We start from the raw sequence: 13,743 nt of genomic DNA on the forward strand, positions 1-13,743 counted from the left end.
TTGGGTTGGAAAGGACTTCCACCCCCTACCATGGCAGGGACGTATTCCTCTAGACCAGGTTGCTCCAAGCTCTGTCCAGCCTGGTCTTGGACACTTCCAGGGATTCACAGCTTCTCTGGACACATGTGCCAGGGCCTCACCACCCTCACAGGAGGGTATTCTTAAAAGAAATTCTCAAAAAATGCTTTCAAAAATGTTGTGAAGGAGATTGTCCTTAAAAATCAGTGCTGGGAAGAAAGGCAGCAGTTCCAGCAGGATCCTGCCCTGTGCCAGCCTGGCTACCCTTAGCATCACCAGAGGAGCAGGGTCTGTTTGGGGGTTCCCATGGGAACCCTCTTGGGGCACAGCCACAAATCCCCAACCAGGGCAAAACTCCTTTGCTCAGTTGTAACTTCAGGCAGAGGTGTCTGGGATTGCTGGAGCAGCTCCCATCCCTCTGAGGTTTTTGCTTCTTCGTCAGGTAAAACTCTCCCTGACTGCAGGTCCCGTATCTGCATTGTCTTCTCTGTGGGCTGGCAGGAGTGGAAGCAAAGAAATCCCTTCCCTTCAGGCGTGTGGGGTTGGATCTGTTCCCATTTCCCTCTGCCTACTCACAGCACTCCCTGTCTCTGCTGGAGCATTTCTGCACAGGATGCTCCAGCGTGGAGAAGTGGCATGGTGAGGTTTTGGTGTGGATCTGAACTGTAGGTGCTGTTTGGCAAGGACAGAGGGCAGAGCCTGGCCTGGGATACTCTTCCCAGCCCTGCTCGGGATGCAAACTGTGCATCAGTTGCACCAGCAGCTGATGGAAACTCCAGTATATTAGCAGCATTAATTAAGTTACAAAAATTATGCATGTTATCAGTTATGAGACGACCTTTCATAAACTCCGTTATTAAAGCAATAAAGCATGACCCGCTGGTCCTAACCAGTCTAATGGCTGGCTAAGAGCACGGTTTTTCACATAATACTTTTAGCAGGTCATTAGCTGAGCAATAAGATAACGTGGAGAGCCCAAGTGATGTGCGGGAATGGCAGTGGAGGCAGAGACAGTGCTTGATGAGGGGACACAGGGCTGGGGGTCACCTGTCCTTCCACATGGCTTGTACGGGTGTGCACGGCTCTGGTGGTGGCTGTGGTGGGTGATGGTGGAGTGGTGGCTGATGCTGGGGTGCTCCCAGCCTGTGCAGTGCTGAAATCCCAGTGCCATGGGGCAGAACCAGCTGTGGGGCTGGTGTCTGTCCCTCTGAGCCCTGGTTTTATTGCCAGACCCCATCCTGCAGGAGGGAGATGGGCTGTTGTGCTGTGGCCATCCCAGCTGCAGTCCCTGTGAGCTGTAGGATGAGGATGGAGATCCTGACCTTCCATGAGGCCAGGGGTGGCATGGAGGGGCCTGGGCTCTCTCTGCCTGAGTGGTCTTGGTGTATGGACAGTGCTGGTCTCAGCATGTGGTTGGTCTTGGTCTCTCTGGGCTGAGACCCTGATTTGGGGATATACAGGTTGGTCCCCTCCCTGTGGGGACCTGCCAGGCACCCAGGGCCACCCAGAGGAAGCCACTAAGCCCTGGCCCCCAGCTCCTGCTCCCTCCACACACTGGTGCAGTTATTGAGCACATCCCAGCTGAGTATGATGCCCTCCCTACCCCTGGCCACGCCATGAGACCTGGACGTGCCGAGGGCTGCAGCACAATCCAGCACCCCCAAAGCGCCTTTCCCGTCCCCGCCAGCCGTTTCCAAGCACTGACCCTCTCCATAAACAAAGGAGAGGGAGAGGGAGGGTGGCTGGCATGTTAATATACTCTCCCCCCCTCTTTTCCTCCCTTCATCCCTCTGGGAAAGGCCTTTGCAGATATAAGCAAACCTTGATTAAAAGCTGCCTGACAGGCAACGGCAGCAGCAAGCAGCAGGCAAGGAAGCTCTCCAAGTCCAAAGGGAGCTGCTTCTGCTGCTGCCGCTGCTGCCTCCATTCTCAGATGTCCCTGATCCTTTAATCAATCACAGCCGCGGAAGAGAAGAGCAAACACCCGTGCCGGGGCAGAGGTATGTGCACGCATTCGTTGCAGCCGCAGCCGAGGCAGCAGGGCGGCCGCACGCCTTGGGCTGCAGGCACGGAGCCGTCCCCATGCCCGGAGCTGCTCTTTCATCTCCCAGAGACAAGCAGGGGCTGTGTCCCTGCCGGTGCCTCCAAGGAATCCGGCATGCAGGATGGTTCCCCACGGGGTGCAGGCAGCGGGAGGAACCTCTTGCCCTCTCCCCAGGTGCTCCAAGGTGCATTCCCGGGTAGAGGATTCTCCCAGCTCCCATGCCATGGGCTGTGCCACAGCAATGCTCTTGTGCCTGGCTAGCAGCGAGCAGGGAGAATGAGATTTGCAGATGTTGGGGAGCTCTGGGAATGGGGATAGCCACCGAGAGCCAGCCTGGCTGTGGTGTCTAACATGGGGCTGGCCCAAACCCATCCGTCCTTTGATGGCACACCATGGCTGGGCACATGGAGCAACGCCTGTGGCTCCTGGGGTGTCCCCATTGGGGGGCAGAGCCCCATCCTGGGCTCTGTGGGGTGGGCAAGGATCTGCTCCAGCCCTGGAGGGACAGGCAGGGCCTCACGCCAGCTGTGGCCATGCCTGGAATCACCAGCATGCAGAGAAACCGCCCACCCCCGGGATGATTTGTCACCAAGTCCTGTGTGTCACCGCAGGGCTCGCTCCTCGGAGAGGCTGGGGGCGGAGGGAAGGGAGAAACACGTCGTTTTAATAAAACCCAGCAAAATCCTCTCGTTCCTGACGTGCTTCCCCAGCTCGTGTGCGGCAGCGGGAGCTCCGCCGGTGCGAGGCCGGCAGGGGCAGGCAGGGACCGCGATTTTCCTGCTTATTTTTGCTGTTGCTTATTTTTAGCGCCGCATCTTAATATATTGTGACAGTGCCCTGGGACGTAGCGAGCCTCTGGTCGCAGGAGAAGGTGTCTGGGGCAGAGCTGCTCGACACCACGAAGGAGTTGCAGCCAATCTCTGGCACAAGGCTGGCTAACGAGGCACCCGCCGCTAACGGGGGACCCTGGGGGAGCGGTGGGGATGAACCTGTGCATTGAATTTGTCAGGGCTCTGCAGGGAGGGAAGTCACGGGTTTTAATATGTTTTTTAATTAGGCAGTTGTGGTAATGACGGGCTGGTTGAGGGCAGAGCTGGTGCCTTTGCTGAGATGGTGCCTGTGCAGATAGGGACGTGGATGGGTTGATGTGTCAGGTACCTCGTGCGTACTGGGGGACTCCAGTGCTGTGCTGACTTCAATCTCCCTCCCTGGAGCTGTTCTTTTGGGAAGGGTTGAGTGGTTTCCATGCCAAAACGTGCCTCACAGTTGCCTTTTTGGACCTTCAAGTGGGTTTTGATGCAAGGCAGGGAGGCAGCTAGCAGAGGCACAGGATTTTACTGGGATCAGGGTGAGATCCCACCAAGCCAGAGGTTGGCTCAGCCGTGGGTGTAATTCCAGTGGGGATGCTGTGTCCGTGGGGAGATTGGGGTGCAGTGTGGTGCTGGGTTTGGCAGCAGGAGGCTGCATGCACAGGCACTGCTGCCCCAAGCCCATTAGTGATGGATCTTTGTGGCATAACCCTCCTCATTACAGCGAGCTACCCCGTGTGTCAAAGCTGCTTTATAAGGAAATGATCCTCGGCTCCAGCTGGGATGTGTGCATGTAAATGGGGCTGTGCACAACCCTGATTGAGACATCATGGGGCAGCTCAGCCTGGGACCCCTGGGAGTCTTCAATCCTGGGGGAAACAGGGGCTTCTGAGGGGCTGGAGGGTGCTGGTGGTGTGGGATGCACCTCAGCCACCTCCTGTGTGCACTCAGGGCTTTGGCAGGAGCTGGTCAGGGCTGGAATGCCTTTAGGTGTTGAGGCTCCAGTCACCACATCCTCCCAACAGCACTGCAAAGTATCTTCTCTCTGCACTGTGTTTGGGGAAAAGAGGGGAACCCTCTACTCTTCCATCCCCCATATTTTGTTAAGATGCCACTGTGTGCCCAGCACTGGTGGAGGAAGTGTGGACTCCCCCTCTGCTCCTCGTGTCGTGACCTGAAGCCCTGCTGAGCTGGGATTAAATCCTCCTGGCCACACATCTGAGGTTCTGGGATGCTCCACACACACAGACTGGAAATGCTGGGATGCTCCAACATTTGGAAGAAGCAGGAAGAATGTGCCAGAGCTGAAGCCATCACAGGGCTTTGGTGCCCATAATGGGACATTGAGAACACCAAAGGACACAATGAGACACCGAGGTTCTTCACCTGTGCTCACTGCTCCTTTCCAAGAAAGAGTGGACAGAGCCCTCCAGGATCCAGCTGGAGCATCCTCCCATGCCAGCACCTCTTTGTGGAAGCAGGGTGGCAGCTTGGCAGGGAAGTGAGACCCTTCTCTTTTTTTGGCAGCGCGTTCCTAATCAGCAGGACCCGCGCGCCCCGCCGCAGGCACGCCGTGCGCTGCTATTTACGGAGCTACTTGAAATACACCTGCAAGAGAGGAGAGCAGAGAGGAGCGCCAGCAAGTAAATAACCCAGCAACCCGCCAGAATGAAAGCAGGGAGAAGAGATGCAGGCAGAAAAAAACCCCAAAATGAAGTGTGGTGTGGAATTGAGGGGCTCTGTCCCAGTCGTGCTGTGGTTTTCCGCCAGGGCTCTCGCTGGTGTTGGTGGTTGGTGGGAAGAACCCTTCCCATTGTTGGCCATGGGGGATCTCAGCACATCTCTGGAATGGGCAGGGGATGGATGGATGGATGGATGGATGGATGGATGGATGGATGGATGGATGGAGCCTTTTGCCCACCTCCCCACTCGCTTTGTTTACCTCGTGCTGCTGTTCAGCTCCTGCCTCCCCCCACCCTTTTCTGAAACATTATAAATCAAACAGCTTAAAATGTAAAGCATCAAAAATTCTAAAACCTTCATCTATTATTAACTGTGACAGTAAATTCCACCTCTGAATGTTTCACATAGCAACTGTTACCAGGACTCAGCATCCAAAGCTGATGTTCCAGCAACTTTCCATCACAGTGCCGCCGCCACTCCAACTGTGCCAACACCAGCCTGGTGAGACTGGCTGCCACTCCCAACACTTTTCAATGGGATTGGGATGCCAGCACAGAAACTGAGCTCAGATTTAGTAAATACAGGCCAGAATTGGAATGGAACTTGGTGCCTGCATGTGGGAGCTGGTGGTGGGATCCCCCATCGTGGTCGTCCCTCTGTGCTGGTCATGTTTGGTCCCCCCAAACTTCATTACTTGCATTAGCAAGGATGGGAATGGAATGGTTAAAATGAATGGATAGGGAAGGGTTTTTGCAGGGGTTGGTGTTTGCTTTTCTACCTCCACTTTGTCCCATTGCTGGATGTTGTTGTGGCTCCTGAGTGGTGACCCTCACCCTGGCCTGGGCTCTCACTGCTCTGAGCGTCGGGTTGTGGTGAGTTTGTATGTGCCAGGTGCCCACAGCTGTTCACCACTGGGGTTTGTTCACATCTCAGCGTTTGTTTGCATTCCCCACGTGCCCTCATGGCTCTGTTCTGTGTTGTGCTCCCTGCCTGGAAGTTGAGCTGGGGTTTTTAGGTTGGATTTGGTTGTGGCAGCACTGTGAGCCTGGTTGCAGGTAGGGAGAGCCCCATGGAATGCTGAGCCTGCTCGGGTGAGAGCCCCACCAGTGCACTGGCACCATGGCACTCTGAACAGCCAAAACCACCCAAATTCCCCCAGCAGCACCCACCAGGCCATGCCTGGTGCCCCCATACCCTGGCACAGACATCCCTGCCTTGCTGTCATCCTGACTGTGCCACTTTCCTGCAAATCCTGGGGCTGCCCACTGGGATCTCGTGTCGTGCTGTGCTGTGCTGTGCTGACTGCAGGGCCAGGCAGCAGCGGCTGCTCTGCCGTCTCCCCAGGGACAGGCAGCAATTTTCCTGCTCTGAAGAAGCTTGTGAAGGTTTGAGTGAATCTGGGAAGCAAATCTAATTGGCAACCTGGTAATTCCTCGGGGGGACATGTACTTTGGTCATATCTAAGTACATTCCAGCCAGTGTTTAAGACATGCTGAATCCAAACTTGGACAGTCAAATACCAGCAGCTCTAAGCTCCTTATCTATTTCAGGCAGATTAACTCCTTAATCATCTCTTTTGGAAGTTCCCTGCCCCAAATTCCTCTCCCCTCCTCTTCCTCCCCCCTCAGTTTTTCAGCAGGAACAAAAGAACTGATTTTGCAGGGTGCCAAAGGTGGGGACAGCGCCTGCTGTGATTGACAGAGTCAATAACCTGGATCTGGGAGAAGGCCTTTGGAAATCTGCTTCCCACTTTACCTGCCCCGGTATTTGTCTTCAGGATTTGAAGCTGGGGAATATATAATACCAAAATAATTTACCACACAGCATCAAACCTCAATTTATTATTTTCAACCTTCTTTTCTTTTATATATTTTTTTGATTTATTTTTTTTTCAACACCGTTTTATCCTTATTTTTCCTTTCCCCCAGGGGATTCTTTCTCAGCATCCCCTAGCAGGTGACCACTCTGCAGCCCCCAGCCCTGCTCGTGGCAGGGGGATGCTCATTCCCTCCCTGGCAGGCAGAGGAGGCCGTGCTGAGCCGTGGGGACACAGGCAGTGCTGGCCACTGTCACTCAGGGGAGTGTCGGAGCATTACGCTTCATTACCGAGCTGTCTGCTGCCGGCAGGGGATGGCTCAGGGCAGAGCCCCGCAGCAGCACAGCCAGGATTGGCTCTGGGATTGGCTCTGGTGCATGGACCTGTCTGCGGGCAGATGCTGAAACGTGGCTTCTGTGGGGTGCCCCTGTCTGAGAGCACCTCACGGATTTTGCTGTGGGGAGCTGGCGGTGGCTGGATCATGAGATTGGCTGCCCCAAAAGTGAAGGCAGGAGTTGGCACAGGAAGGCAGAAGGGGAACGGGGAAATGCCCCCCATAGCCATGAATCCTGGTGAGGGGGTCTCAATGAGACAGGGATCTTTCTGGGATCACCAGTGATAGCTGAATAGCACTCGTCCAAAACACCACCACTGATGGCCCCATGTGCCTGACATGGGGACACTGGGACAAAGTCCCATCTCCTCCCAGATAGGGAGAGAGGGTTTGGGATGGGGAGAAGGCATGGGATGGTACGTGGGTCTGTCCTTTGCTGGATGCTGAGGTCTCCTGGTTTTGGATGTAGTAGCATGAATTTGCTGGAAGTTTTCCTGGTAGAAAAACTGGCTGTGACCAGGGACAAGCCAGAGGGGCTGGACCCAGTGGCACATTCAGAAGAGCTGGGGATGTCCTGGGGGTGATGGCCACCTGTCATCCTTCATGATCTCCAGTCCTGTTGGGGATGGAGAGACCCACTGGGGAGGAGGTCAGGGATCCTGGAGCTGGGACGCGAGCCTGCTCCCTTCCCATGTTCCTGGGTTGGCATTTCCCAGCATCAACACTGGACCCCAGCACAAACCTGGATCACTCTAAGTGGGGAAACTGAGGCACAGCTAGAGAGTGGTCCTGGTTCCAACCCAGTGGATTTTCCAGCTCCAATCTGCCAGGTCCTGCCACCAGGCTTGGTGTGGGTTTGCTGGGCTGAAGGGTCAGCAGGTGCCAGGGGACCACAAGCCATCCCTGTCACATTCCCCAGGGAGTGCAGCCTTATGCATCCATGAGCAACCAGCTCAGGAGATGCAGACCTGATCCAGGACTGGGATGAGGATCCATCCCTTCTTCCATACTTGGGAGGGCTTTTATTTGCTTTTATTTTTGTTGCAAGCAGCATGAACAGCATCACAGAGGAGGGTGCCAAGGGCATGGCACCTGCTCCCCACCTTTTCTTGCAGGGATGGAGCTTCTGTCCTGATTCAAGGGGAAACTGAGGCAGGGGACAAACAGGATGTGGGAGAAGAAGGGAGGGCTAATATTAGCGGACGCAGTAATGATTGGAATGGTTAATTATTATTGGAATTGAAGTGAGTCAGGACGAGAGCAGAAGGGGAGGGAGGAGGGAAGGGAGGGAGGAAGAAGGATCCCAACCTGTCAGGCAGAAAATGAGTGAAGAAGAAAAACAGGAGTGTGTGGAGAACTGGCCAGGCTGTTGCTTCACGCTGGCCCCGTGCTGCTCACTTAGGGTGAGGCTGCAGGGTTGGCTGAAGGTCACCGTGGTGGTGACAACAACCCCACAGCCACAGCTGTGCCCTGACACCACTGTACTGACACCTCCGGGCAGGGCTGCACCAGGATTTGGGTTTGGAGATTGCTGGATCCCTCCTAAGCTCGGCTGTGTTTCCAGCCTCCTGCAGGGTTGGTTTTCCTCTCCCCTCAGAGCCCCAAGGTCGATGTCCAGCTGCTGGCTGGGAGCAGGATCATGTGGAGCCTCACTCCGTGGTACATCCGGCCATGAATTTTGCTCTGCAGTGGAGCACGGTTCTCCTCTGGAGAGGGAATTTGCCCAGGAAGGCTCAGGCTGAGCATCTGTTTTGCTGAGCCTCCAGCCTTTTTTTTCCCCTCCCTACTTTTAATATTTTTTTCTCCCTTTTTTATTCCTTTTTATCTTTTTTACCTTTTCTTCTTTCTCATTTTCTCTTCTTCTTTCTCTTTCACTGTGTTTTTCATTTTCTTTTTTAATTTTCCTTTTCTTATTTTTCCTTTTTTCCCTCCTCCCCTTTTTCATCTTCTTTCCTTTTTTCTTCCTTTCATTCCCCCTTTTTTTTTTCCTCCCTTCCTTTTCGAATCCTGCCTTACCTACTGACATTTTCCACTAAGAAAAAAAAAAACCCATCAACTTGCTCTGACTCCCAGAACCTCCCACCATCCTCCCCAGCCCAACCCTCTGCAAACCTCCCATCCCTGACATCAAGGACCCAACCCCCCCACCCCTTTCCAAAATAAAGGAAGAAAAACCAAGGGGAGAGAAAGGCTGGAGCTGGCGGCTGAGCCGGATTTCCATGTGAGGGGATGAGGTTGGGGCGGCCACGGGCTTCCCCTGGCAAGCGACAGAGGAACCGGGGCCAGCAGAAACGTTGAGTCATGAGTGCGGTTCGCAGGCGGTGGATTTTTTTCCCAAGGAAAATTCCTCAGTGGGGAGGAGCAGAGCTGGGAGGAGGGGGGCAGCAGTGAAGGACTGCGACCCCTAAATGGGACACTGATCTGGAGATGGGGATGCACCCCATTGCGATGGGAATTCCCTGGGCAGGTTCCAACCCCTGGGAGGGCGGTTTGAGCAGTGGGGGGACCTGCCCAGGGAATTCCCCTGCAGCTGGATGGGAGGAGCAGCTTGATCTGGGGGGGCTGCAGGAGATGGGGACCCCATCCTTCCTCCTCCTCCTCCTCCTCCTCCTCACCCACATCCGCCCACCCCCACGCGATGGGCGGCGCAGCCCCAGCTCCATTTATCATCATCTGCGGGCAAGTGAAGTGTGCAGGGAACAGCTGCTCCGGTCGGCTGAGCGCCGAAATGGGGCGGGACGCGGGGCTGGGGGGGCTGCCCTGGGCTACCAGAACCCCCCACCCTGCCCTGGGATGGAGCACTGGCGTGGTGGGAGATGCTGGTGGTGATGGGAGGGGTGTTAAAGGGGTTCGCTGCGGGGTGAGCACATTATTGGGGTGCATTGGGGCAAGGGTGCGCTAATGAGGGTGCATTGGTGCGCTGCAGAGTGTGTGGAAGGGGAGGGGGACCATTATTGGGGTGCTTTAAAGGGGTTTATCGGGGGACAGTGCAGTAAAGAGGTGCACTGAGGGGGTGCATTAAAGGGCTTCACAGAAGGGGGCATTGGCAGAGGGGTGTCTGTACAAACAGCAGCAGCTCCACAACTGCGTGCAGGGTTTGCCCCCACCCCGGGCGAGCCCCATGGGTCGCTCTGCACTGCTCAGGGGGGTCTGTCGGTATTCCATCCCCCCAGTTCCTCTCATTCCCAGCTCCTGAGGCAAGAAGCCTTTTCCTGGTCTGTCCCACACACCCCGGCTCTCCCCCCGCAGCCTCCCCTTTTCTCTCCTCCCTTAATAATCAAATTCTCCGGAGCACTTTGCGGTGTGGCAGCCAGCCAGAAAGGGTTTCTTTAAACTCCACCAGCTCACAATTAAACAAATCCGGGGCTGACGCTACTCGATAGGCGCTTATTCCCCTCCCTGAGAGCTGCCGGGGGAACCAGGGGGGTCCAACCCCTTGGTCCCCAGCTCCGACACCACCTCACTGTATGGGGCTGCACTCCGGGGTGTGGGGCGAGGATTGGGAGGGGGTTTGGGGTGGGGAACGGGGTGTACGCGGTGCCAGCACTGCTCTGATGGCAGAGCATCCCCCTGTGAGAGCGCTGCTATTTTTAGTCGCTGAGTCCTTGTTGATGGTAGAGCAGCAAAGGCGAGGGAGCAGCCGGAGCAGCAGCAGGGCTGGATCAGGCCCCGCGGGATGAGCAGCAGCTGGGAAGCAAAGCCAGGGTGCAGGGAAATGGGGAATGCCCTTTTCCCCCCTGGGGCTGAGGTGTTGGGGGTCTTGGGTGCTTACCGAGGGTCCCTGCCATGGGATGTCCTGGGCTGTTCCAGATCCGGCCATGCCATGTCCCTGCCAGGCAAGAAGAGGGGGGAGAAAAGGGGAGAAAACAGGGAAGGAAGGAAGGAGTGGAGGGGGGGAAATAACACAGAATCCAGCCACGCAGCACAAATCCTCCTGAGCAGCAGAGGACTGCAGCCACGGCGTGTGCTGGCCTGGCAGTGCCACACGGTGCCCTGGCTCGCTCCTGGCATCAGCCCATGCCATGCATCAGCCCCCAGCACCATGGCAGCATGACCCTGTGCACCATCATGACCCTGGGTCATGCCCTGGCACATCAGGGAGGTGCATCAGCTCCTTGTGTGTCCCCCATGAATGACACAGGGGCTGTGCTGGGCTGTCCATGCTCCCTTGGGGCCAAGGGGATGGCATGCTCTGTGGTGGCTGTAGCCAGCAGTGAGAACTGCTCCTTGTGTTCCAGGGAGAGGGTCGTGCTGGTGCTGGTCACCATGGTGGCCCCAAGTCCCTGCCCTGTCCCTTCCCAGGGACCCACACCATGAGCCCTGGCCACAGCACCGACAGCCCTGTATCAATTCCCATCTCTGGAAACTTCTTCAGGGTCAGGAGAGCACATCCAGCAGGGATGTGGCAGGGACAGTGAGTGGGCAGGGCCCCTGGGATCAGCCCCAACCACCTCCCTCTCCGGGGGAAGGCCATAACCTCCCTGCTGTCGACAGCTTGATTTGATGCCATTAAAGCGTTTGCTCGGAAACAGCCTGCATCAGGCACAACATCTGGCACGGCCCTTCCCCGGCAACGCCGCGGCAGATCCCAGGGCAGAGCTGCCCTCTGGCTCTGCCAGAAGGTCTGGGTGCTGCTGGTGATGAGTGTGTCCCCTCCCAGGGACAGCCTGGTGCCACAGGGACGTGGGGCCATGGCTCTGGGCTTGTGGGATTTCAGCTGGAACGCGTTCCCTCCGTGCATCCCCACCTCTGCGTGCCCGTGGCTGATCCGTCCCCTAGCACCGTGCGCTTTTGCTCATCCTGACATTGTCCCAGCTGTTTGGAAAATTAACAATAATTAATTAATAACAATAATTAATTAATCACGATAATTAATAATAAAGGAGAAGGGGGAGAAAAGCTCCCCCTAAAGCTTCAGCCCAGGGTCTTTTCAAGCCAATTTCATTTTTCAAACCCACTCCCACACAGCATGCAGGGCCCTTTGCTCCCATTAATTCTCCTACCACAGCCCAGGGCGGCCCCACAGCCTGGCTTTGATTTTCTTGCCTTTGTTCCAGCAGCACTGGCACAGGGCTGGCACAGGACACCACGCTGTGGCAGGGGCTTTTGTGCCAGCTTTCCAGATTTTTTTTTTACCCATCTTTTCTCTGGAATTTAGGCTTTAGCTGTATCCAGTTGCCTGCAGAGCCTGCAAGATGCAACTGCAATATGTGGCAGTGGAAAACATCCCAAAAGGAAATGGGGAACAGGGAGGGATGGGGTGCTGGGCTGGTGTCAGTGGCACTGAGCCTGGCTCCAGCAGTGCCTGAGGACACTCTGTGATGGGTGCATCCCTGAGCAGCTGGTGTTTATGGAAATAGAACTAAATAAAGCCCCATGTGTGTGTTTAGAACCCAAAAAGGTGCTGAGGTGGGTGCTGGAAGGAAAAGGGCTGAGCTGGGACCCGTCAAACCAGCAGTGTGGTTTATGTGGCTGTGGCAGAACTGCTAGCAAAGGGACCATGTGTTGTTTGGCGTGTTGTGGCAGTGGCATGAGGGTGATGGAGGGACATGTGGGGACACACACGAATCCATGTCCCACAGGGAAGTGTGCCGGGAGCTGGAATGGGCACACACACTGCCAGCACCCGTCCTTTCCTCATGTTATACTCATTGCCTTGATGGAGACTGAGGGGACAGCACTGGTGTCACCACTGTGTCACTGCCAGGGGAGCAGCACTGGGGATGTCCCCGGACATCTACAGACCCTTGGTGCTGCCCTAACCCAGGCTGACAAATCTCTATTTCATCCTTGTGTCCATCCCACTACCTTCAACCCACTGGTACTGGAGACAGGCAGGATGCATCCCCCCACCACCAAGCCCTTCATTAGCCCCCACAAGCCACTTGACTGCCTTAAGAGATCAAACCAGTGACCCAGGTGTGTCCCTGCTCCCAGAGCAAGCAGGGTGAGGAAATGGGGAGCTTTAATGACGATGGTGGCGAGGAGCTCAGTAATGACGGCTGCTGGCAGGAGCAGACAGCTTCCAGATGGCATCGCGCCGGGGCAGGGGGATCGCTGGGGCCGGGGGGGCTGCAGGAGGCAGCAGCCGGCAGAGATGGGCAGAGCCAGCAAGTTGAAATGACTTTTTTTGCAGCAGAGCCTGCGGTTCTGGCCCTCCGCGCTGCTGCTTCCAGTAATTAGCCCAATAATTAAAAAGAATGGCGATAAGAGGGGTGTGCAGAGGCGCTCGCAGGATCCCGGCGTCCCTGGGGAGGCGTGTGAGAAGGGCGGGAGTGATTTGTGTGTGTGAGGGGTGGTGGATGTGTGAAACACAAAGCAGAGGGACCCCGACATGGTGTGGAGGGGTCACTGCAGGAGGTGACCAGGCAGGGAGGGGTGGGCAGATTCAGCAGTAGAGGCAGGACAGTGGCTGAGCCCACTGCAAGCAGGGAGGAGGCAACCAGACCCCAGCATCCCCCTGCCCATGCTGTGATGCAGGGAGATGGGATAGAGGAGAATGCAGGGTGCTGCAAGGTGGGGATGCAGCGCCAGGCAATGTGATGCAGGGTGACATGGCACGAGGCAGAGCAATGCAAGGTGACACAGAGCCAGCTGCTGCCATCTGGGGCACTGCAGTGCACGGGGATGGGATGCAGGGCAATGGGATGCAGGGCAATGGGATGCCATGCAGGGCAATGAGATGCAGGGCAGTGCAAGCTGATGCAATGCAAGGCAGTAGGATGCAGGGAGATGAAGTGCAAGGTGATGTGGTGCAGGGTGATGTGAGGTGAGACAGTAGGAGGCGATGCAGGGCAATGCAGTTCAGGGCGATGCAATCCAAGGCTACACAATGCAGGAAGTAGAAATGGAAAGTGATGCGATGAAGGGCGATGCAAATCAGGGTGATGAAATGCAAGGCAACATGAAGCAAGGGTAGGTAGTGTGAGGCGATGCAATGCAGGGCAAATCAGGGCGATGCAATTCAGGGTGATGCAAGGCAACAAGATGCAGGGAGGTGAAACACGAGGTGAGGTGTTGGAGAGCAGTGCAAGGCCAT

The 13,743-nt window shown here is 56.0% G+C and overlaps 1 protein-coding gene across 8 annotated transcripts in view; it reads left to right on the top strand.

Moving 5' to 3' along the window:
- The window catches only part of RAI1 (retinoic acid induced 1), a 73,003-nt gene that overhangs the window by 49,764 nt on the left and 9,496 nt on the right, over positions 1-13,743 (top strand). Inside the window, exon 1 of one of the 8 annotated variants that reach the window (XM_033074612.2) lies at positions 1,513-2,018. The exons of the other annotated variants lie outside the window; for them this stretch is intronic. The gene's annotated coding sequence lies outside the window, so the exon portion shown is untranslated. Of the gene's footprint in view, positions 1-1,512; positions 2,019-13,743 lie in introns of those variants that run through there. 8 annotated transcript variants of the gene reach the window in all.

The sequence above is a fragment of the Catharus ustulatus genome, chromosome 16 (genome assembly GCF_009819885.2).
Source record: "Catharus ustulatus isolate bCatUst1 chromosome 16, bCatUst1.pri.v2, whole genome shotgun sequence".
NCBI lineage: Eukaryota > Metazoa > Chordata > Aves > Passeriformes > Turdidae > Catharus > Catharus ustulatus.